At 33.8% G+C, this 24789-nt stretch overlaps 1 protein-coding gene across 2 annotated transcripts in view; it reads right to left on the bottom strand.

Moving 5' to 3' along the window:
- Window positions 1–24789, bottom strand: part of LOC138703049 (uncharacterized) — a 152867-nt gene that overhangs the window by 88220 nt on the left and 39858 nt on the right. The window contains exon 1 of one of the 2 annotated variants that reach the window (XM_069830626.1): window positions 11454–11607. The exons of the other annotated variant lie outside the window; for it this stretch is intronic. The gene's annotated coding sequence lies outside the window, so the exon portion shown is untranslated. Of the gene's footprint in view, window positions 1–11453; window positions 11608–24789 lie in introns of those variants that run through there. 2 annotated transcript variants of the gene reach the window in all.

Here is a 24789-nt window from a genome sequence, read left to right as displayed (position 1 = left end):
CTTCAAGTAAAATTCCCGTGTTTTCCCTAATCGTTTGTGGATTCTCTCCTAACATATTCACGTCATCCGCATAGACAAGCAGCTGATGTAACCCGTTCAATTCCAAACCCTCTCTGTTTTCCTGGACTTAACTAATGGCATATTCTAGAGCGAAGTTAAAAAGTAAAGGTGATAGTGCATCTCCCTGCTTTAGCCCGCAGTGAATTGGAAAAGCATCAGATAGAAACTGACCTATACGGACTCTGCTGTATGTTTCACCGAGACACATTTTAATTAATCGAAGTAGTCTTTTGGGAATATCAAATTCAATCAAATTATTATATAAAACTTCTCTCTTAACCGAGTCATATGCCGTTTTGAAATCTATGAATAACTAATGTATACTGTACCCTTATACTCCCATTTTTTCACCAATATCTGTCGAATACAAAAAATCTGATCAATAGTCGATCTACCTAAAACCATATTGATGATCCCAAATACGGTTTTAAAATAACGCAAACATGAATCATTTCAAAGTTTGTAGTTTGCAAGGTTTCGTGTCGACGTCCTAAGGCCCACTCAGGATAAAAATTAAACATAAACGTAGAAGTTTGCGGTCAGATTACGAAATGGGATCTTTCACATAAACACTGACATTAATATTAGCCTATAGTTAGGCGATAACATGAAAATCTGCAAACTCCAAACTTTCATGTTTATACTTACGTGATTTAGAAACAATACCCAATCGTATAGTGCTGAAATATAGAACAGAATGCGATGAAATGACGTCGTTATGTTTCCATGGTTACCAAGTATCTTCGAGGTTATGTTCATATTCCCATCGTGAATATTATGGCATGACTTTATTTTATTATTTTTTGGTCAACGGATAGGGTTAATCATTCCCTTTAAAATGATGTGTCTGAAGATAGGGGTGAAATCTGAAATTCAGAAGTGGGGTATGTAGGGACGAAGGGGTTAATAGAAACTTCTATCAGCAGTAGTAGTTTTGAACTTTCCTCTCGCAAACTAAATCGACGCGTTTTCCTTCAAAATCGTGTTCGCTATACATCTAAAATTTTTTAAGGTTGGAAATTTTAAAATGAACAATATATATGAAGATCTGCTACATTTGTAAGTATATGGGCTATTCCATCTCAAATCGAGCGAAATATAGAGAAAATTGACCTTTCAATTTTTAAATACTGTACAATGAAACTTTTTCTGTCCCTTGACAACTGTGATACAATGCTTTGTGCAAAGTTTGAGGCATCACAACTTCATAGTGTTTAAATTAAGAATATTTAAATTTATCGTATTTTCATAAAATTAGCAATTTTAAACTGTTGTGGCTCCGAAACCCTTTCAACCAATGATCAAAATCATGGTTTATTTTGATGCTGAGAAATTAAAGTTTATATTGACATGTAAACAGTTTTTCTTACTTTTTATGGAAATGGAGAAATTAAAATTTTTCTTCATTAAGACGCCTTTGCCCACGAAAAAATATTTTTAAAATTTATGGTCAGATTCCGCATTGAAAGTACAAATAAACACATATTTTTTACTGGTGCACCGTTGATAAGAAAGTATTGAAAATATCAAATAAAGAAAATAATTAGTATGCGCGTGAAGTAACCAGCTGACTGAGAGACGGGAGCTAGCCGAGACAAGCAAGGCCAGGAGACAAACACGTGATGTTTCGTCTAGTAGCGCATAGCTGGGATAGCTTTATCACAAGTTTTCATAAACACAGGAGTAAAATGACGCCCAACGCTCGCTTATCTTCAGCTCTCGGCCAGTGCGTGCGGTACTGCGCCGTTCAAGTCCAGGAGTGTGAATATAATTTATTTAATACCCTCGAAACTTATTGCCGAGTCACTAAGCAAACAATGCCGAATCCCTCTTAATAATGCAAGGTTTTTTCTCAATATTTTTTTACATTTTTACAAATTGGCAAAAAGCCTAAAAGTAAGTAAAATCAGATTATCTGTCTCTCTGTGTACAATAAAAATAAGGATTACTTCTTATCATAACCTACCAAATGTCAGCTTCAAAATGAGCTCCCGTTCAATGTTCTGCAGTAAACGGTTCCAGAGTTCTGAGCGCTGAAAGAGGCTTGTTTTTATAAAATACGCTAAATTTGTCGCTCAATAGTACGAAAACCGTTTGACTTTCGATAGTAATTATATTTTTGAAAATGCACTCCCCTCAGCACCTTGTATAAATAGGGAAAAAATTAGAGTATTAAAAAAATGCTAGGTTTTTTACTGATCGATTTCATATGGAATAGCCCATAGGAAGACGCGATGTGGCGATGTGGTTTCTTGAAATCTGCCGCTGGGCGGATCTGCCGCTGCTGTGCTACGTCCGCTGATTAGCCGTCTCCCCTCCATCCGTTGCGCCGGAGGGTCACGGCCCGCTCTTTCACAGGAACACGCCATTATAGTCGTTCACCGCGTTAGCATCACACAGGTACGACAGTTGGCATGGAAACTGTTCATCCTGCAACACATGCAACCTCACAGCTCAGCTGCCGGTTGTGTTGCAGTTACAATTTCTGGAAGTAATGCGCAGGTTTTTCATCTCTCGTGTTACAAGTGCTGAAGTATCCAGCTTTAAACTCTACTAAATCAGATTCGATTCCCACGTGTGAAGTAGCGGGGAGTGGTAATCATGCTGGCGTTTGTGTCAAGATTCCTGGGCTTAAACCCGGCTGATGCACAGTGATCCGGAAGTGAAAAATCCTTACCAAAATTCAAATTTTCTACCACAAAATTGAACAAAATTGTTTATCCATGACCATAACGAAAAACATGCCTTTATTAAATACTTTTGCGTTTGTAAAGTAGGTTTTTATTCAACATTACTTTATTTCACTAGTGAGATAAAGACTTTACCTCACAGTCTGAACTTTATCTCACAGTTCATTAGTATTTGCCTAGTACCCGGGTACACACGTATACTTTTCCATTCAAGAAGTTAATATATTAGTTACTAGATGTCACTACCTCTACTTCTTTATTACCATTTCTTAAATATACATACACTCAATCTCCTCTTTTCTCTATCTGCTACGTCGTAATTTGTACATTACATCCATATCTAATATGCATCTTTTTAAAATTTTGTAATAATTTACCTTTTGGGATGCGAGGAGACTTGAACCTGCGAAGTTGGGTTTATAGGATTTTAAAACAACACGCGTTAGCCAACTGAGCTTAAACAGACACGATGATTAATTAAGTTTTAATATTCCTCTTAAGTTTACAGAAGTGAAATGTGAAATTATTTTAATCACATTAGTCCCGTGAACACTTCTAAATAATCCCTGAAACTTCAAAAAGACGAAAATACACGTTTAAAGTGAAAAAAAATATATATATATTAAAATTATATAATTAATTATAATTTGTTATTTATCCAACGCCTTAGATACCATTCTTTAGTAATCATGGCCTCCTGCATCATGACCTACCTAGTACACGTATTGATACTAAAATCCATGCCATGGTATGTGATTACATGAGGACTTATTTTCAACATATTTTCTTTTATAAAACATAATTTTTCGTTATGGTCATGGATAAAATTACGTACGGTACTTGTGAGCGTGATCTTTATTGCACTCGTGTAATTTAACACACTCGGCTGACGCCTCGTGCTTAAATCTTTCCACTCGTGCAATAAAGATGCACTTACCTCACAAGTACCATAAATAACTATTATGCACTTTGTTTACCAGAGTAATTTATACTGATATTTTTATAGCTCTAACTTCGTCTTTACTGTTATTTTTAGTAATCGCAACAAGGAACTTGTGCGATTTTACGGCAGAAAAAAATAAAGTTTCTGTATTCGCCATTAAATTACAATATTTTGAATTAAAATATAAATTTATGACTTTTCGAATTTCGTTTATTACTTTAATAATAAAGTATAGACCAATTTATTCGGTGACTTTTTCATTTATAAACAGCTTCATAAATTTTTGTGTAATGTTTTGAATGTACAGGGACATCATTTTATTTTTACTAACATTTTTAATATTAACTTGCCTATACCTCTGGATCAATGCCGTTTGCTACCCCCTTCCACGACTGGAGATCGATAATACTAGCGTAATATACAAACAAATCACTTTACTAGGTATAGGAGGAAAGAAAAGTAGTTCATCCATTTACGTAAACTAGGAAATATTGCGCTTTTGAGTTTGATCATTTTCATTAGGTTTTTTGTTTAATAAAATACAGTACAGTATTAACAATGAGTGTTTTTACTCACGAACTGAGCTGTCCATGTGGACGTATTCATTATGCAGTGTATATTATACTGTCTACAGCACATTAGCGTACAATATAGAGAAAATAATCATAACATGGATATTTGAACACATTTTTTTTTTAAATGGTGGCCGTTCATTTCGATACAGACTTCAGTTCTAATGTGCATATTATCGCACTTTAGACTATTGTACCTAATTCCAATTACCAGTTTCGTCCTTCGTACTAGTAACTCATGTTGAAATAATTCTGTACCTACTCTATAAAAGAGTACCTTACTTACTTACAAATGGCTTTTAAGGAACCCGAAGGTTCATTGCCGCCCTCACATAAGCCCGCCATCGGTCCCTATCCTGTGCAAGATTAATCCAGTCTCTATCATCATATCCCACTTCCCTCAAATCCAGTTTAATATTATCCTCCCATCTACGTCTCGGCCTCCCCAAAGGTCTTTTTCCCTCCGGTCTCCTAACTAACAGTCTATATGCATTTCTGGATTCGCCCATACGTGCTACATGCCCTGCCCATCTCAAACGTCTGGATTTAATGTTCCTAATTATGTCAGGTGAAGAATACAATGCGTGTAGTTCTGCGTTGTGTAACTTTCTCCATTCTCCTGTAACTTCATCCCGCTTAGCCCCAAATATTTTCTTAAGCACCTTATTCTCAAACACCCTTAACCTATGTTCCTCTCTCAGAGTGAGAGTCCAAGTTTCACAACCATACAGAACAACCGGTAATATAACTGTTTTATAAATTCTAACTTACAGATTTGTTGACAGCAGACTAGATGATAAAAGCTTCTCAACCGAATAATAACACGCATTTCCCATATTTATTCTGCGTTTAATTTCCTCCCGAGTGTCATTTATATTTGTTACTGTTGCTCCAAGATATTTGAATTTTTCCACCCCTTCGAAGGATAAATCTCCAATTTTTATATTTCCATTTCGTACAATATTCTGGTCACGAGACATAATCATATACTTTGTCTTTTCGGGATTTACTTCCAAACCGATCGCTTTACTTGCTTCCAGTAAAATTCCCGTGTTTTCCCTAATCGTTTGTGGATTTTCTCCTAACATATTCACGTCTTCCGCATAGACAAGAAGCTGATGTAACCCGTTTAATTCCAAACCCTGCCTGTTATCCTGAACTTTCCTAATGGCATATTCTAAAGCGAAGTTAAAAAGTAAAGGTGATAGTGCATCTCCCTGCTTTAGCCCGCACTGAATTGGAAAAGCATCATATAGAAACTGGCCTATGCGGACTCTGCTGTATGTTTCACTGAGACACATTTTAATTAATCGAACTAGTTTCTTGGGAATACCAAATTCAATAAGAATATCATATAATACTTCCCTCTTAACCGAGTCATAAGAGTACCTTACGTACTGTAAATTCAATCTTCACTTCTACCCGATCCGAAAAGATAAAATTACTCAGACATACTATCTACTGTCCGTCCAAGTGGTTATGTCGTAGGGTCGTAGAAAGGGAGGAAATCACGTGACAGTTAATTACTTAACGAGGCCCTTTTATTTAAGTTATTTGAAACAGTTGTATAATATTACGTAGACGTGCAATTCCTAACAGAAATTAATGTTCTCAGAAAAGAGCTAAGACAGCCCAGCCACTAGCTGGCGAATAAAAGCTGGTGGGGGAAACCGGATATGACGTAGGCAAATGGACGACAGTACCTGTGCGAAAATGATTCAATATTGAAAGCTCTTTCGTCATTGGAAAACGCGAACATATTTTTGGAACGTACTGTTTACTATGACCATAAGGCTACTATGAGCGTATATGCGGTTTTGGATCTGTGTGGAGGACGGTTGAACTTCATTAGTAGAAGGGGTGGGAGTGAAGTACATTCAAAAACTCAGGTACAATAAAAATTGAAGTAAAAATAAAATGATGTCCCTGTATATAGACGTACAAAATTTTGAGGATGAGATAGGGTACATTTTTTTACGCGGAAATATTTCTGGAAACGCGCTCACTTCGATATACAGAGAAACTTTTGAGTAGCCTAGCGACAGAGCATCGCCATTAATGACTTTACGACTACAGTAGCCTATCACCCTATTTATTCCAAGCGGAAGCTGCTGCATATTTGGTGCAAGAGTTTACGTCCCCGGGCACAATTCACCGGTTAAGGAGTTATTTGTCAAACTGGATGCACGATAAACACGTACGAGTTCAAACTCCGTGACGAATGCACATTGCTACGAAATGCTGGCAAGCAGCTCTTAGCACGGAAATGGATTTGTGGGAATAAATTAGCATTTCAATCCGGCATTGTTGCAGCCGCAGGCACACTGGTGCGTGACAATATTTCAAACATATCGCTTGGAAACATAGCATTTCAAAACAAACACGCCTCACCGCTGTTTCTCCTGTCGGGCCTTGTAAAATTCCACTGACAGTGTCAACCATGTGCGGAGTTTATCCCTCTCCGAGTTAGCGCTTGCGTATGAATGATTAAAATTTTTATTTATTTATATATTCATTTACTTATTCATTTATTTTTACTTATTTATTTACTTATTCATTTTTATTTATTTATTCATTTATTTATTTATTTTCTTATTTATTCATTTATTTTTTATTTATTTATTCATTTATTCATTCATTCACTTTTATTTATTTATTTATTTAGTAATTTATTTATTTATTTATTCATCCATTCATCTAATCAGGTATTCATTTATTCATTCATTTATCCATTTTTATTTATTTATTTTTATTTATTCATCCATTCATCTAATCATATATTCATTTATTCATTCATTTATTTTTATTTATTCATTTATACATTTTTATTTACTGTATTCTTTCATTCATTATTTCATTTATTTTATTTATTTCTTATTCATTCATTTATTGATTAATTAATTTATTTTAATTTATCTATTTCATTTTTATTTATTTATTCATTTATTCATTTTATTTATTTATTTATTCATCCATTCATCTAATCATGTATTCATTTATTCATTCATTTATTTTTATTTATTCATTCATTCATTTTTATTTATTTATTTATTCATCCATTCATATAATCATGTATTCATTTATTCATTCATCTATTTTTATTTATTCATTTATCCATTTTTATTTATTCATTCATTCATTATTTCATTTATTTTATTTATTTCTTATTCATTCATTTATTGATTAATTAATTTATTTTAATTTATCCATTTCATTTTTATTTATTTATTTACTTATTCATTTGTTCATTCATTTTCATTTATTTATTTATTCATCCATTCATCTAATCATGTATTCATTTATTCATTCATTTATTTTTATTTATTCATTTATCCATTTTTATTTATTCATTCATTATTTATTTATTTATTTTCTTATTTATTCATTTATTTTTTATTTATTTATTTATTCATTCATTCATTTTATTTATTTATTTATTCATTCATCCATTCATCTAATCATGTATTCATTCATTTATATTTATTTATTCATTTATCCATTTTTATTTATTCATTCATTCATTTATTATTTAATTTATTTTATTTATTTCTTATTCATTCATTTATTGATTAATTTATTTATTTTAATTTATCCATTTCATTTTTATTTATTTACTTATTCATTTATTCATTCATTCATTTTTATTTATTTATTTATTCATCCATTCATCTAATCATGTATTCATTTATTAATTCATTTATTTTTATTTATTCATTTATCCATTTTTATTCATTCATTCATTCATTCATACATTTATTTATTCATCCATTGATCTAATCATATATTAATTTATTTTTATTTATTCACTTATCCATTTTTATTAATTAATTAATCCATTTATTATTTAATTTATTTTATTTATTTCTTATTCATTCATTTATTGATTAATTAATTAATTTTAATTTATCTATTTCATTTTTATTTATTTATTTATTTATTCATTCATTTCTTTATTTATTCGTTTGTTACTGAACATAACAGGCAAAGCCCATTCCTACTTCATTTTTTTTTAACGTGGACCTTTTTTCTGCGTACCACTTCAGAAAAATTGTTACAAAAATTACAACAGAGCGCCTTATGGGACTTACGTCGATGCCACCCGCGATGCATTAGTCAGTTAAGGGGCTTAAATTGTTAATTCTTGTCCCTGGTTATGCTTCTACTACAACACTGATCAAATGGAATGCACAACCTATATTTATTAAGTTAGCGGATCTATATTCATTTGTTTTTATATTTTTAAGAGATTATGTGCGTCGCAGCATTTCCTGAAAGTAACCACCAGCCATCCGGGATGTCGCCTCTTCGTATAGGCACTTTCAACAATAACGGTGACGTATCAATTAATAAGCTAATAACATATTTTGATGCTGCTTTATTTCAGTGATTTAAACTATATCTTTATGCAAGGAGTGCCGTGTTAAAAAGAGTTGCTGTACATCTGTGATTTCGGTATCAGATGGACTTGGAAAATATTCACTTGGAACGGCTATTAACGTGTGAAAACTTGAAGAAATACTGAACTTCATCTTAATCTAATCCATTTATTACTCTTACACAAATAGGGGTGGTTAATAAATGCGGTAAACATAAAGATAGAAATACTTGATTCAACATAGTCTAATTCTTAAGTGCTTAACTGTGGTATCAATTTCCAAATGAATCCAATTCTCTGTAATGACACATTATTATTCATTACAATTTCAAACAACTCATTGACGTCATATTGATGTGTGAATCGTTTCGACTATCGATTGCATTGTTGTCTGCAGACTAGGCCTCCTGGAATGAGGAAGCGATTATGAAGCAGTTAACGAGAAGGCTCCGCCTTGTTAAATTTAAATGCGGGGAGCATGAAGACAGAAATGAAAAGAAATATCAAACTTTTATTTCAAATCCCAAACATCCTTACAATCCCAACCATGCTCACAATAACAATCACGAACAGCATAAACGTTTGACGGAATTACAGAGATTCGACGAATCCCCCGTCACTTTTTGAATTAACATAGACTAACAACAACAACAACAACAACAACAACAACAATAATAATAATAATAATAATAATAACAACAACAATTCTAGATAGGCTTAGTCTATTACAGAAAACTGATTCTGCATTAAAAATGCCGACATGTAGGCATAGTATTGGAAATGTGCAGTACACCAGTCCTACAATACAGAATGAAAAACTGGAGCGTGTAATGACGTGATTGTTAGAAATCCTATAAAAGAATTTAGTAACTACTATAATAAAAGTATAATCGACAACATTAATAATAGAACGATATCCAACAATAATAAATAGACCGACAAAAATAAAAGTAGAACAATAATAGACCGACAACAATAACAATAATAACAGCATAATCGACAAGAATAATAGTAGAGCCGACCACAATAAAATACAATAATAGTAGAACCGACCACAATAAAATACAATAATAGTAGAACCGACCACAATAAAATACAATAATAGTAGAACCGACCACAATAAAATACAATAATAGTAGAACCGACCACAATAAAATACAATAATAGTAGAGCCGACCACAATAAAATACAATAATAGTAGAACCGACCACAATAAAATACAATAATAGTAGAACCGACCACAATAAAATACAATAATAGTAGAACCGACCACAATAAAATACAATAATAGTAGAACCGACCACAATAAAATACAATAATAGTAGAACCGACCACAATAAAATACAATAACAGTAGAACCGACCACAATAAAATACAATAATAGTGGAACCGACCACAATAAAATACAATAATAATGGAACCGATAATAATAGTATACAGACGATAATAAAAGCATAATCAACAATAATGGAATAGACAATAACAATGTAATCACAACAATAATAGTAATAAGAGCTACAAAATAATGGGAAAAGCCGCAATAACAGTAGCAGCGACAAAAATAACAGTTCTCACTGTGCGAGGGTTCCTCCAACAACTGAACTGACGTGGAGATCATTGTTTTTGAGGGGCAAATGAAGCAACAATCACCAGTTTCCTGGCAGCAATCGACGACTTTACAGTACGGTACAGCTACAACTTCACACAGACTTTTGAAAAATCAGAATTCATTGAAAGCGAAACGACTACACCAGAGTAAAACAAAACAGCGACGTGTTCTTGCGATCACCATAGCGACTTACGAATTAAAAATACATGAAGAATGTAAACACAATCAAATCCAAACAAAACACTAACACAATCCAATATTTGTAACCAAAAATGTTTTTGTGCGAGATCGTGCGTATTTGCTTGTTTTCCGCACAGAACCAATACGCGGTAAGTATGAAATACCACATTCAGTATTCCCAACGTAACACACATAACAATTTCCCTCTTCTTACCGCTTAAGCGCGACATTCATTTTACTGTTTTAGGCTTTTAACATATTATTTTTAGAGACGTTTAACATAGTAATAATTATAAATTGGAAACTTACCACTGCAATTTCACCTAAATTGCACTGTTAATTATTGTTTTTAAATATTTGCAAAAATTAAGTAAAGTCTACTACTCCACGAAACTTATTGCATTCCTGATACAAGTAACATTAAGGAAGCCGTGAAAAAATCAATAAGATTCCAGATGCCGATGTTATTACTGCAATATGTTATATAAATAATATTGTTAAAATATTAAAATGAAAAATAAATCATTACATAACCTTACCGTTTGTTTTAAGTTCGCATTTATAGACTGGGGGAAAAAAAAAAAAAGACAGACGTATATCACGACCTGCTGGAGTATAGTAAACACACTAAACATTTTATAGCAACAATGTTGAAGAAAGATATTTTGGTTTTCCGAAGTTGCCGTCATTAAACAGAAACCAACATGGAGATTTCATTGCAACTAATTTGAAATTCGTCTTTCAGATATGTAATAAACGATCTTCGCACAAAATAATGTCCGATACACGAGCGCTATGTTTGTTTTCATGTTCTCGGAAATTAAAAAAGCTCAACTACGTTTCGCTTTTTCAATCTTTTCCTCGACCATGAAAACGTCAACATACCGCTCTTGTAACGTGTATTACTATTTCCTTCAGCATTTAACAACATTAAATCACTATGGCAACTTAATGTATGAACTGAAAGCACAGATATAAGCAATTCCATACTGAACAGGAGGATAAGACTGGAACGTAACGCTACCTTGCTGCTGTACAAATAGTATTCCTTGAGTTGAATGTCTTCGCCAGCATGGGATCACAACGCACACGTCCGCAACACAACCTCTCCACACCAGCACACTCCTGTCACTAGCCAGCCCCTGCCAGCGGAGTACTGTTACTTACAATACACGTCTTCCACTGGCTGCCAGGCAGTGTGACGTCACCAGCCCGCAGACTAACCTTAATGAGGGCTTAATTACTGTAACAATATTTTCGCAATGGATCTTGATAGGGCGGAATAAACAAACATGATAATATGGAACACAACATATAAATAAACACGGCACAAAGTCTGCTGACAGCTGCAAGCAAGATTTCTACTACACGATCTCGTTCCACTGAGCTAAGGAAGCCGGCAACAAGAGATAATGATAATGTTATCATCACTGCTTGTTTATCTGGAAGTTTTTTTCCTTGAGGAATGCTGGACTTGAGGGTCATGTGTCATATCTCATCCCAGACTGTTTATTATGCTCAATACTGTGTTAAGAATTGTTCCAGTTTCGATGACGATGACTATTATTATTATTATTATTATTATTATTATTATTATTATTATTATTACTACATATGACTCGGTTAAGAGAGAAGTTTTATATGATATTCTTATTGAATTTGGTATTCCCAAGAAGCTAGTTCGATTAATTAAAATGTGTCTCAGTGAAACGTACAGCAGAGTCCGTATAGGCCAGTTTCTGTCTGATGCTTTTCCAATTCACTGCGGGCTAAAGCAAGGAGATGCACTATCACCTTTACTTTTAACTTTGCTCTAGAGTATGCCATTAGGAAAGTCCAGGATAACAGAGAGGGTTTGGAATTGAACGGGTTACATCAGCTGCTTGTCTATGCGGATGACGTGACTATGTTAGGAGAAAATCCAGAAACGATTAGGGAAAACACGGGAATTTTACTTGAAGCAAGTAAAGAGATAGGTTTGGAAGTAAATCCCGAAAAGACAAAGTATATGATCATGTCTCGTGAAGAGAATATTGTACGAAATGGAAATATAAAAATTGGAAATTTATCTTGTGAAGAGTCCACGCCTGTGGAGTAACGGTTAGCACGTCTGGCCGCGAAACCAGGTGGCCCGGGTTCGATTCCCCGTCGGGGCAAGTTACCTGGTTGACGTTTTTTCCGGGGTTTTCCCTCAACCCAATATGACCAATGCTGGGTAACTTACGGTGTTGGACCCCGGACTCATTTCACCGGCATTATCACCTTCATCTCATTCAGACGCTAAATAATCAAAGCTGTTGAAAAGCGTCGTAAAATAACCTACTAAAATAAAATAAATCTTGTGAAGAGGTGGAAAAATTCAAATACCTGTGAGCAACAGTAACAGATATAAATGACACTCGGGAGGAAATTAAACGCAGAATAAATATGGGAAATGCCTGTTATTATTCGGTTGAGAAGCTTTTATCATCCAGTCTACTGTCAAAAAATCTGAAATTTAGAATTTATAGAACAGTTATATTACCGGTTGTTCTTTACGGTAGTGAAACTTGGACTCTCACTTTGAGAGAGGAACATAGGTGCTTAGGAAAATATTTGAGGCTAAGAGGGATGAAGTTACAGGAGAATAGAGAAAGTTACACAACACAAAACTGCACGCATTATATTCTTCACCTGACATAATTAGGAACATTAAATCCAGACGTTTGAGATGGGCATGGCATGTAGCACTTATGGGCGAATCCAGAAATGCATATAGAGTGTTAGTTGGGAGGCCGGAGGGATAAAGACCTTTGGGGAGGCCGAGACGTAGATGGGAAGATAATATTAAAATGGATTTGAGGGAGGTGGGATATGATGGTAGAGACTGGATTAATCTTGCTCAGGATAGAGACCGATGGAGGGCTTATGTGAGGGCGGCAATGAACCTGCGGGCTCCTTAAAACCCATTTGTAAGTTTATTAATAATGAAGGTTTTTTCCCCCCAGTAGTCATGATTTCCACCGCTTTATATCAGAATCCGTGTTATTTCTAACGACGCTAAATCGGACTTATACTGTATTTGTTTCTCGGAAAGCAAGAAGGTTTCCGACCCCTGTCTCCTGAGGAAGGGAAGTGTTTTATTTGCCATTAGTTGGGTAATTTATAAAGTTGAGTGATTGATTTAACTTAGACTGAAATAACTTGCTTACATCTGCATGAAGCAGCCCCTTCGGCGGACTTCCCCTGCGTGATAACGGACAAGTAACATGGCTTCGGAGCAATGCTTTCAACGGACAAGCATCAACACCAACCAATGGGAAAGAAGGGAGAAGTTTTACTACAGAAATATGTAACAAGTGACTGCAATGTTTTGAAAAATTACGTACCGTACGAAATAATGCATTTTTGTTCCGATATTTGTAAAAACTTGTTATAGATTTATCATTCATTCACTTAACCCTTAAATTAACAAAGTATCCTATAGGATACAACAGGTTAATAGGCTATATGATATAATTTTAATATAATAATAGAAAAAATGATAGAAAAATTAAAATTTCACAATAGTATAATATTGTACTTACTTACTTACTGGCTTTTAAGGAACCCGGAGGTTCATTGCCGCCCTCACATAAGCCCGCCATTGGTCCCTATCCTGAGCAAGATTAATCCAATTTCTACCATCATATCCTACCTCCCTCAAATCCCTTTTAGTATTATCTTCCCATCTACTATCAGGGACTGGAATGCTTTACCTGCAGACTTACTAAAGGCTTTATTACCAACAACCAAAAATGTATTTAAAAATAGGCTTAAGGACCTTACTAATAGACGGTAATTATACACAGTACTTAAAGGGTGTAAATGATATGTTGTTATTGAAGTGTTGTATCAGTGAAGAATTATGTTGTGTCAGTGAAGTGTGTTGTATCAGTGAAGAAGTATGTCGTGTCAGTGAAGTGTGCTGTGTAAGTGAAACGGGTTCCTGTCAGTGAAGCTTTATAGTTTATAGTGGCAGTGCATAGTATTTGAACAGTGAAATGTTTTCGTAGTGTTAGTGAAATCAGGATAGAATCAGTGAAATGTGTCGTAGTTCCAGTGCAGTGAGTGAGTTGACAGCGAAATGAGTGTAATTTGAAAGGTACTTGTGCAGATATGAACATATCATACTCGTGGGTTTTAGTTCGATCTTAGTTTTAAGATACAAATTAGAATATTTCAAATGTTATTTTAAGTGATCGTTTCATTTAATTTAGTATATTCCCTGTTGTTGTTGTTGTTGTTGTTATATTATTCTTATTATTATTATTATTATTATTATTATTAATTATTGTTACTATTAATTATTAGTATTATTATTAATTGTATTGTTACTTAATAAGTTTATTATTGTCATTATTGAGTGTAATTAGTTACCACTGCCACCGGGTATATACCCACTGCAGTGTGAATAAATACATACATACATACACATACGTCTTGGCCTCCCCAAAGGTCTTTTTCCCTCCGGCCTCCCAACTAACACTCTATATGCATTTCTGGATTCGCCCATACGTGCTACATGTCCTGCACATCTCAAACGTCTGGATTTAATGTTCTTAATTATGTCAGGCGAAGTATACAATGCGTGCAGCATAATATTGTATAACTTATAAAATATGGACATTGCGATAGTTGTTTTCTTTACGGTCCGGCACGGCTTAATAAACAAGTGTGAGAAATGAAATTCTGCCAATTTAAGGGTTAACACACATTCCAGACTCAAGATTAACTAGTGAGAGATTTCGTAAAGATTGTGTGTTTACAGATAAATCTCGCACCATCCCAGAATTGATGGAAAGGATCGTATACACGATACAGATGGTTACTTCTGAAATGCTCTCGAGAGTGCGAGAGGAGATGGTCCATCGCTTGCATTTGTGCATTCTTCGGGGAGCAGACATGTTGACAACTGTGAGCCATAATTGATTAATAATAAGAGAAAAACGAATGAGGGAAATACATATACGTTAAAAGACTTGTAAAATAAATTTTAAAATGTATGTGTGAATGTAATGTAAGAAGGTCTACCTCATATTTACAGGGCTTACATTTTAAAACTTCCCAGTCTAAATAAGTAATTATTTAAATTGAATTCAATTTGAACAACAACAAAAAAACACGTCAATTTAGATATTGAAGTGGAAGTCTAAAACCAGTCTTAACTATTATTAAATTTCACCCCTTCATCCCCAGCCGTCACCACTTTCAAATTTCAAATGGCACCCCTATATTTTTATACTTAAATATGAAAGAGCATTCAATTGTTTATACACCTCATTCATTTGTTTTCGCATCTTTTGTTTTCTATCGTCGCCTGGCAACCTGGATTTTTGTTATTATCAGTTGGTTGCAGGATGAAAACACAGCTTATTTTGTGTAATTTCCTATTATTTAATCAATAAGAATGATTTATGTTCTCTCTTGAAGAGTATACACCATTTTAAAATAATTTAATACACAAACACAACTATTACATGGAATACTCAATAATTTTTGTAGCTTTATTCTCTTCAGCTCTAATCAACAATAACAACAATCCAGGTTGCCAGGCGACGATAGAAAACAAAAGATGCGAAAAACAAATGAATGAGGTGTATAAACAATTGAATGCTCTTCCATATTTAAGTTTAAAAATATAGGGGTGCCATTTGAAATTTCAAAGATGGGAGACTGGGGAATGGAGGTGAACTCTAAAATGCAATTAAGTCTGGTTTCAGACTTCTCCCTCAATATCTAAATTGACGTCTTTTTTTGTTTAAATTGAATTCAATTTAAATAATTAGTTATTTAGACTGGGAAGTTTTGAAATGAAAGCCCTGTATATAAATTGCACGAGTATGTTGATAAGTGAGTGATAGCTATATGACCGGAGGTCAATGCCGTCATTCAACATTGTAACGTGCTGCAGCCAAATAAATAAATAAATAAATAAATAAATAAATAAATAAATAAATAAATGAATAAATGAATAAATGAATAAATAAATAAATAAATTAAATTAATTAAATAAATAAATTAAATAATAGTACATTATGCAACAAGCCTATAATGAAGGTAATTAAGAAGCGAGTATGGATATTTATGAAACGAGCGCAAGCGAGTTTCATACGTCTTTTTATGCTCGACCATATTTCTAACTTGATATTATTAATTTTATTGTATCTGACCTGGAGCAATGTCCCGTATGTTGTGAGATGTGCGCAGACGCGAAAGTATTGATTTTTTCCGAGGAACAGATGTCCACAGTGACCTTGCTAGGCCATAAGAACCTACAGAGATAACATTGAAATTAAATTAGACATTGAAAAACGAGATGACAAATTGAATTTATTTGAATATTATTGACAATTAACGCTAATTATTATAGTAACAGAACATAACCTTATGCGACAGTATTGGATTTCCAGCCTCCGTGACTTTTCGCTAATTCTCTTTCGATTGCATATCCGAGAATAATCGATACTTGCGGTTTTGTAACGGTAGAAAGCTGACCTTCATTGGCTGAACAGTTGTAACATGAGTCGTCATTGGCTGAAAGACCTGACCTTTAATGAGTAGGTATACTTTAATGACATACATTAAAGGTCTGCTACCAGGTGTATAATTACTACATTTCGGCATGGTCGAGCATAAATTAATTAAATAAATTAAATTAATTAAGTAATTAAATAAATTAATTAAATAAATAAATAAAATAAATAAATACATTAAATAAATAAACTAAATAAATTAAATAAATTAATTAAATAAATAAATTAAATAAATAAAATAAATAAATAAAATAAATAAATTAAATAAATAAATAACGTAAATAAATTAAATAAATAAATTAAATAAATAAATTAAATAATTGAAATTTATCGTAATGTGCGTTTTTTACACTAACCCTAAGTTTTAAATTTCATAGCGATAGTTTCATTGGAGAAAAGTAGACTTCTGGTGTGAAAACGCGTAATCAAATCGAGTGTACGGCACAGGAAATTGTTCTTACTGGTAGAGATGTATACAACACAGCCAAAAATCGTAAAAAAAAAATCAGTCAATTTTGCAATTGACCAGATACTTATAAAAGACCCTGTACTTCGAAGTAGAGGCTGATGACGACAAATTACTTTATAGTTCTGGGGCAAATTAAGATTTGAACTTCTAGCCCACAATGTCGTTTATTCATTTATGAAGCTACACAGAGACCATGGAATAAGCTAGGTATGGAACGGGTTTTCAGAATAATGAAACATCAGTCAAAGGTAATCATTAAGACCTTAGTGGGGAATAAAACCCAGGACAGTGAGTACCACGCAAAGTCAGATATGCTCGCTGGCGCCAAGATAGTCAGCGAGTTAGTTAAGGAAGTCTATCTGACACTTGTTACATGTACCAGATACGGGGGAGAGCGTCAAAATATACACAAATGAGCTCAATAAAACCGGCCAGAAGTGTCTGATAGATGTTCCTTAGTCCAGACCTTCGGTTAAAATTAGGCATAAGAGCTAACAGAGCTCACCGCAAGCAACGTGTGGGCACCATAACAGCCATCCTATTGGATTGTGACCAGGGGAGGATGTTGATGACCATAATAAACATAAAATAGTGTAGCAATGGTTTTTAAAAGAAATCTAAATGATTCTCTTGTTTCTGTTTATTTTTAAACTAAAGTAAAATTAACATTTATTCATAGTAACGAAAATATAAAAAATTGCTATAAAAGTTTTTATTTCTGCTTCTAGGCTATGTCGGTCATTTCATGTATGAAGATTGAAGACTTAAAAAAAATATACTCCACTGCTTTAAGACGATCTTAAACTGAAGGGTGTTACTGTTTACCGTAGGGTATAATATAATTTCATTAATGATTTCAATAATTATTTACTTTTGAATATAAACGATATTATATATATTATTTTAATGTACCGAAGTACATATGATATTTCCATGCAGATATTCTGCGTCATCATACGATGAAAGAGTAATGGAAATATCATATGTACTTCGGTACATTAAAATAATATATATGATATGCGTAATTCACTTCGTGATTTAAGACGGCGCTTATTCCGTCGGATCCCGGCCAACTAGTTACTCATATAGAGTGCACCTCAGCACATGTGTGGACTTCGGTCCTGCGTTCATAGACATCTATGACGTAGTGCAGAGGGCGGCCACTAGAGGGAACCCAAGAGTTGGAGCTTAATCTGAGACGATTCTAACCGGCGTCGGAGTTGTATCCGGTGTGGCTTAGTGGATAAAGCATCAGCACGTAGAACTGAAAACCCGGGTTCAAATCCCGGCGCCGGAGAGAATTTTTCTCCGTTCCATTACTCTTTCATAAACGATATTGCATAAATGCATGTACAGTATATTAAGTGACGCATTGACATGGGAAAGGTCGTAACTGCCAAAAATTAGAATTTTTAGGTTTTTCATTGAGAAGGTAGTAAATGGCCATGCCAATGGCACGGAGAAGGTAGTATGTCCGTATGTAATGAAACGAATTTGGAAACGTAGTCACCAGATGTTGTAAGTTGTATGTGCACAGCTGTTGGCGCGGAGAAGGTAGTAACTCCTTTTACAACATCAGACCACAGTCCACTATATACAGTCGCGAAGCTCAATATGTAGTAAAAATGCAAACATGGATAGTTGCCACCACTAGGATCGCTACTATCGCCTCATCATCGCAGATCTCTCTCCTAGCAGACGACAAAATATGTTACACTTTCGTTGTCGTGTTCTTTTGGAAAAATTAACACCTTCCTTCCATTATTGAAATATTAAATGCATAAAGTTAATTTATTATTTTAATGAAGTATATTAAATTCCACCATAAACTCGAAGATACCTGCAAGAAATAGGTTAATATAATTTTTGTTTGTGCAAAACGAACTGAAATTTACTATAATAGCTTCACTCATTCAAGATTATAGTGATAATTAACTATGAAACCAATAAATATTAATTTTTATTTCCCTTTACAACAATAATAATGGAAATATGAATTAATGGATTGGTACGTGTACCGGTACTTGTAGTGTAGGCTTACGTAGTTTAGGTTAAGCAATAATAATCACACCAGAATTGGAAATAAAACGTGATTAATAAATTTTATTGTAACAGACTTTTTCTACGTCTCTAATAAAGTAACAAATAAAAATAACAACAAAATTGACAGCTATAATTAAAAACATATCCTTTGAAAAAAAAAGTAGGCCTAAGCAATAATAATCCCACCAGAATTTAAAATAAAACGTGATCAATAAATTTCATTAACACAAACTTAATTTTTTTACGTCTCTAGTAAAATATTATTATTCCAATTATTGTATTTTAGCCATTAACATTTTCATTACAACCAATAACGAACATTTCACAAGCATGACTGTGAAATACGCAACGAGCTAGCACTCGATGGAAATACGATTCAGTCCAAAGTCGACCGAGGACAGTCTATTGTTTCTAGTTGCTAACCGCTTGGAGCGCTTTATCATGAGATTTGCAAAAAATCACCTCAAGCTTCGCGACTGTATATAGTAGAATGTGATCAGAGTGTGTCTAGACAAATATGGGCTGATAACTGTGCAGGGCAGAATAAGAATCGGGTGATTCTAATGGTCCTGATTTACATTACTGCCAAGAAACATTTTGATTCAGTGGACTTGAAATTCCTGGTTTCAGAAAATTCCTACATGCCATGTGATAAAGAATTTGGCATCATAGAGAAAAGAAAAAAAAAAAAAAGATGCAAGACCATGGTTCCAGAAGAGGTAAGGCCTAATAATGTAATAATGATGAAGGATGAGGATTTCTTCGACTTTTCTGCAGAATGTGACAAGTTTTTGAATACAACTCCTATCAAAATCAGCACCCTCAACTGGATTAGACTCTCAAGAGCTGATTTTCCTCTAATAAAAACAAGACAGTCATTTAATGACCTTGAAATGTGGACAGAGCACAGGATTTTTAAGAAAGGAGAGTCATTAACGTCAATTACTAACTTGCAGTGCTTGCAACGCCTTGAAAGAAGACCAGTCGTCCCTGATGCCGAAAAGAGAGACTTGGTATCTATGTTAGACTTCCTCGATGAAAAGTATCATGCATTTTACCGAAAAATTTGTGCATAATGTATAAATAACGTTAATTCTCAGTTTGGCTAAGGAGTGATTTCAATGTTGTGTTTTCATAAAATAGGATTTCACAGATAAATCTGTGCCAGACTTTTCAAATTTCATATGTAACACAAACATGTGTATGTCTTTCATTTAAAGCAGTTTCTGTAATAATGTAAGTGAGAAAGTGTTCATAAATTTGTTTTTTGCTTCTCCTGAAAAATTTTGTTTGTGGCAGTTACTACCTTTCCCATGTCAGCGCCTCAATTGTTGCCACACATAATGTAATACATTAATGATTATACAGTGAAACCTGTTCAAGACGGAAGTGACATGGTCCTAATTTTTTTTCCGTTGTGGACAGGTTTCCGTATTATTCAGGTCTGACATTAAAATTGAATATTTTGTCATTCATATACATAAAAACAAAATGGCATGTCCCAAACTGCAAGAAGTACAAAATATTCCATTTAACACTCATCACATTAAATCAGCTTTCTGTCGCTCATTACGTTGGTGAATCATCTTGATTAAAATCTCATTTTCTGTATAAATATTATCGTAACTCACTCATTAGTCATTAAACATTACTAAAGTTTACTAATCTCATTCTATTTAATATCTAACACTATACTCTAATACTGTACTGCATATCACTGCACATTATTAATTAATTGGACTAGGAGCCATCTATTAGAAGCCTTGAATTCTGGTTTATTTAATTTCTTTGCCAGTTCATTGGCTTGCTTTGCAGAACAGATCCAGAAATTGGCTTGTTCTTTGAAAGGTCATGAAGAACCCACTCCCACAACAGTTCAATTATCTTCACATAAACAGTTGCTTTCTGGTTCCTTTTGTGTCACCAATATTGGCCGCACGCCACTCACTCATTATGATCTTTATTTCTTAAAGTGTCACACCTGAGTTTTCCACAACTGTACTTCAATATTATTTCACATAGACTTTGTTTCTAATTTTCCTTTATCTCGATAACTTTCACTTCATCACTTAATGTTAATGCCACATTTTATGCAACTTTTTTTTCTACCTGGAAATCACTACACTTGCGCTCTGTTTAGCTACGACAGTATACGGGTGTGAAGCATTGAAAATCTTTGAAGGGACTCGTCTGCCTAGTCAACAGGGTAATAAAATTTATGACCGACAGGGCAACACACCCTCGAATTTTGCAAAGAAAACTTGTTTTTATCTTAGTGACCTACATATTTCGTATATTCCTTGAAATTACACGCTGTTTCAAAATATAGTTACAAAATATAGTGTGTCCAAAATATTGTTTCCGTTTTGAACAGTAGCAGACAGTTTCCGTTTCCGCGTTGGACAGTTTCCGTTTTATTCAGGAAAAATTACACATAATACATACAAATTTCGCCGGGACCAATAAATTGTTCCGAAATAGACAGGATTCCGGATTATTCAGGTTCCGATTTGAACAGGTTTCACTGTATTACTATACTATACAGGGTGGACCATAAGTAATATCATTAATTCAGGGGGGTATTCTTTCAGATATTTCAAATGAAAACTTTTAATACAATTTTGCTCGTTTTTCGAGACAAAAATTGTTTTATATGAAATATTTTATAACCTGTTTTGGCAAAGCCCCCAATATGTTCAGCCAATTTAAGAAAGTAGTAGGCCTATATTATGATAATAAATGATTGAAAGAATTTTAGTTTTGTCTTTTAAAAGTGCAGAAATGTGATTCGAACAAAAGTAACTTTTCGTTCTGCAAAGAAATTTTACAATGTTGCATATACCCAATATTTCCATAACTATTGTGTATAAAACATCGAGGAGGTACAGTAGTGGCAAAAAAAACCGGACCGATCCTTGTAGCTGGTTTCAGAGCATTGTTCACTCCAGAGCACGATAGACTGGTAACTACTGTGCTCCAGCCACGAGAAAGTCTCTGCCGGATGAGACGAAGGGGGATAATGCTGTGAATGAATGTTGATGTCATAAGATGTCATAAGGTGTCATAAGGTCACACACGTGGGTACTCGTTTCTCTATTGGCTAGCTCTCACAGCACAAACAATAACATTGACAGAGACATGTTTATACTACCCTAGATACAAAATTAGATCACTGTTAATCTCCTGGTCTTTTAATCTTGTCATACATATGCAGGAGAGTGCATGGTCTTTAAACTGACGTTATAACGATAAAGGCTGGTTCACAATAAACCGGAAACGGAAACGACAACAAGAACGAGAACGGAAATAATGTTAAAATAAATGTATTTAAATGTGAGCACTCACAGTAGTTAATTGGGAATGCTTACATTTAAATACATTTATTTTAACAATACTTCCGTTCTCATTCTCGTTGTCGCGTTCGTTCCCGGTTTATTGTGAACTAGCCTTAATATCACCTATCTACTTCGCTCCAATAGATGACGCAATAGTAAGCACATTCCTTTCACGGTTGATCTCCTGGTTGGAGAACAGTAAGACTTTCGTGGTTCGAATCATGCCTGGGATGGAAACTTTTTTTTGTTCCTTATTCAAATTTAATCCCAATACTTTTCGATTGCTGATAAAATTCATGTTCTGGGAATAATAAGTTAATTAAGTAGTAAAATATCGCTGCAATCGAAAAGTATTGGGAATAAATTTGAATGAGGAACAAAAAAAGTTTCCTTCCGAGGCAGGATTCGAACCACGAAAGTCTTAGTTACCAGTCTATCGTGCTCTGGAGTGAACAAGGCTCTGAAATCAGCTACAAAGGTCGGTCCGGGTTTTTTTTATTTTTGCTGCTACTGCACATGAAATAGAGAATGAAGCGGGACGGACCGCGGAGAAAACCACTTATAATACAATATGTACTTTCTTAACACTGCAGTGTATTTTATTTGATATTCATGTACTAGCCGTACCCGTGCGCTCCGCTGCATTCGTTAGAAATAAATATAAAGTAATTACATAATTAAAATAGGACGTTTGATCCAGGGAACATTCGTGTTTGATGAAGGATAAATCGTTTAATATGTTACTTAATTTAAATTGCATCCAAATAATTAAAATGCGATCATTTTGGTCCAGAGACACTCATTGGTGCAATGACAATTCCTTTAACAAACATGTTTCTAACTTTTATTACATGCAACCATAGTTTAATGAAGATTGATATCATTTAGATTTAATGTGTATACTTTATTTTACTTGTTATAGGTTTCCATTGGATTATGGTAATAACTTAATTTTAACCCTTGTTTTCTACGTATTCAGTAAATGGCGTTTGGCCCACTATGATTCTGAACCCTTCAAATAACAAATTATATTATATTATATTATATTATATTATATTATATTATATTATATTATATTATATTATATTATATTATATATTATATCATATCAGAAGTTACTGTAATAACATTATAGCATTATGTCCATCCTGAGAAAGTACACTCTCCAATGGTGAAATAATAATTAATTATACAAATCGGTTAATTTAGCTTCCGATATTACTTCATACAAACACAGAAACATTCTCTGTAGACTATCTTTCATAGCTTTCGATTGTTGCTGTCCAAGGCCCCTTATAGACGAAGTCATTTGTTTTTTAATTCATTACACCGCCTTAGATGGCAGTTATTTTAATTTTAAAACTCATTTATCTCATTAAATATCAGTCCTATCAAAATTTTTCAAGAAATAAAACTTATCGCAAATTATTTTTAAAGAAACGTTTGTTATGTAATATTTTTCACAAAAATCAATAATAAGCGAGATATTTCGATTTATTTAATTCAGGCCCCCTTATAACCTCCCTTTTAAATAATGTATTTTGAATGCCATATAGCCTAAAATCTAAGTTACAACGAACTTAATTTATATTCCAATTGTCATCGAAATCCGTTGAGCCATTATCGCGTGAAAAGGTGACAGACAGACAGACAGACAGACAGACAGACAGACAAACAAAAATTTCAAAAAAGCGATTTTCGGTTTCAGGGTGGTTAATTATATATGTTAGGGCCAATTATTTTTGGAAAATCGAAAATTACCAGATAAATTTCGGCTACAGATTTATTATTAGTATAGATATACATAACCCATATACCCGATATTTCCATGACTATTGTGTCGAAAACACCGAGGAGGCATAATAAATAGAGAGCGCTGCTAGAGAAGGAACTGGAGCCCTTGCGCTGTGCAGTTTGGGTTCAAAAATGCATCTTTTCATTTAGTATCCAATCCTACTT

This window comes from Periplaneta americana, chromosome 1 (genome assembly GCF_040183065.1).
Source record: "Periplaneta americana isolate PAMFEO1 chromosome 1, P.americana_PAMFEO1_priV1, whole genome shotgun sequence".
In the NCBI taxonomy this organism is placed as follows: Eukaryota; Metazoa; Arthropoda; class Insecta; order Blattodea; family Blattidae; genus Periplaneta; species Periplaneta americana.
Note: the sequence above shows the minus strand (reverse complement) of the source record. Positions and strands in the feature narration are given on the sequence as shown.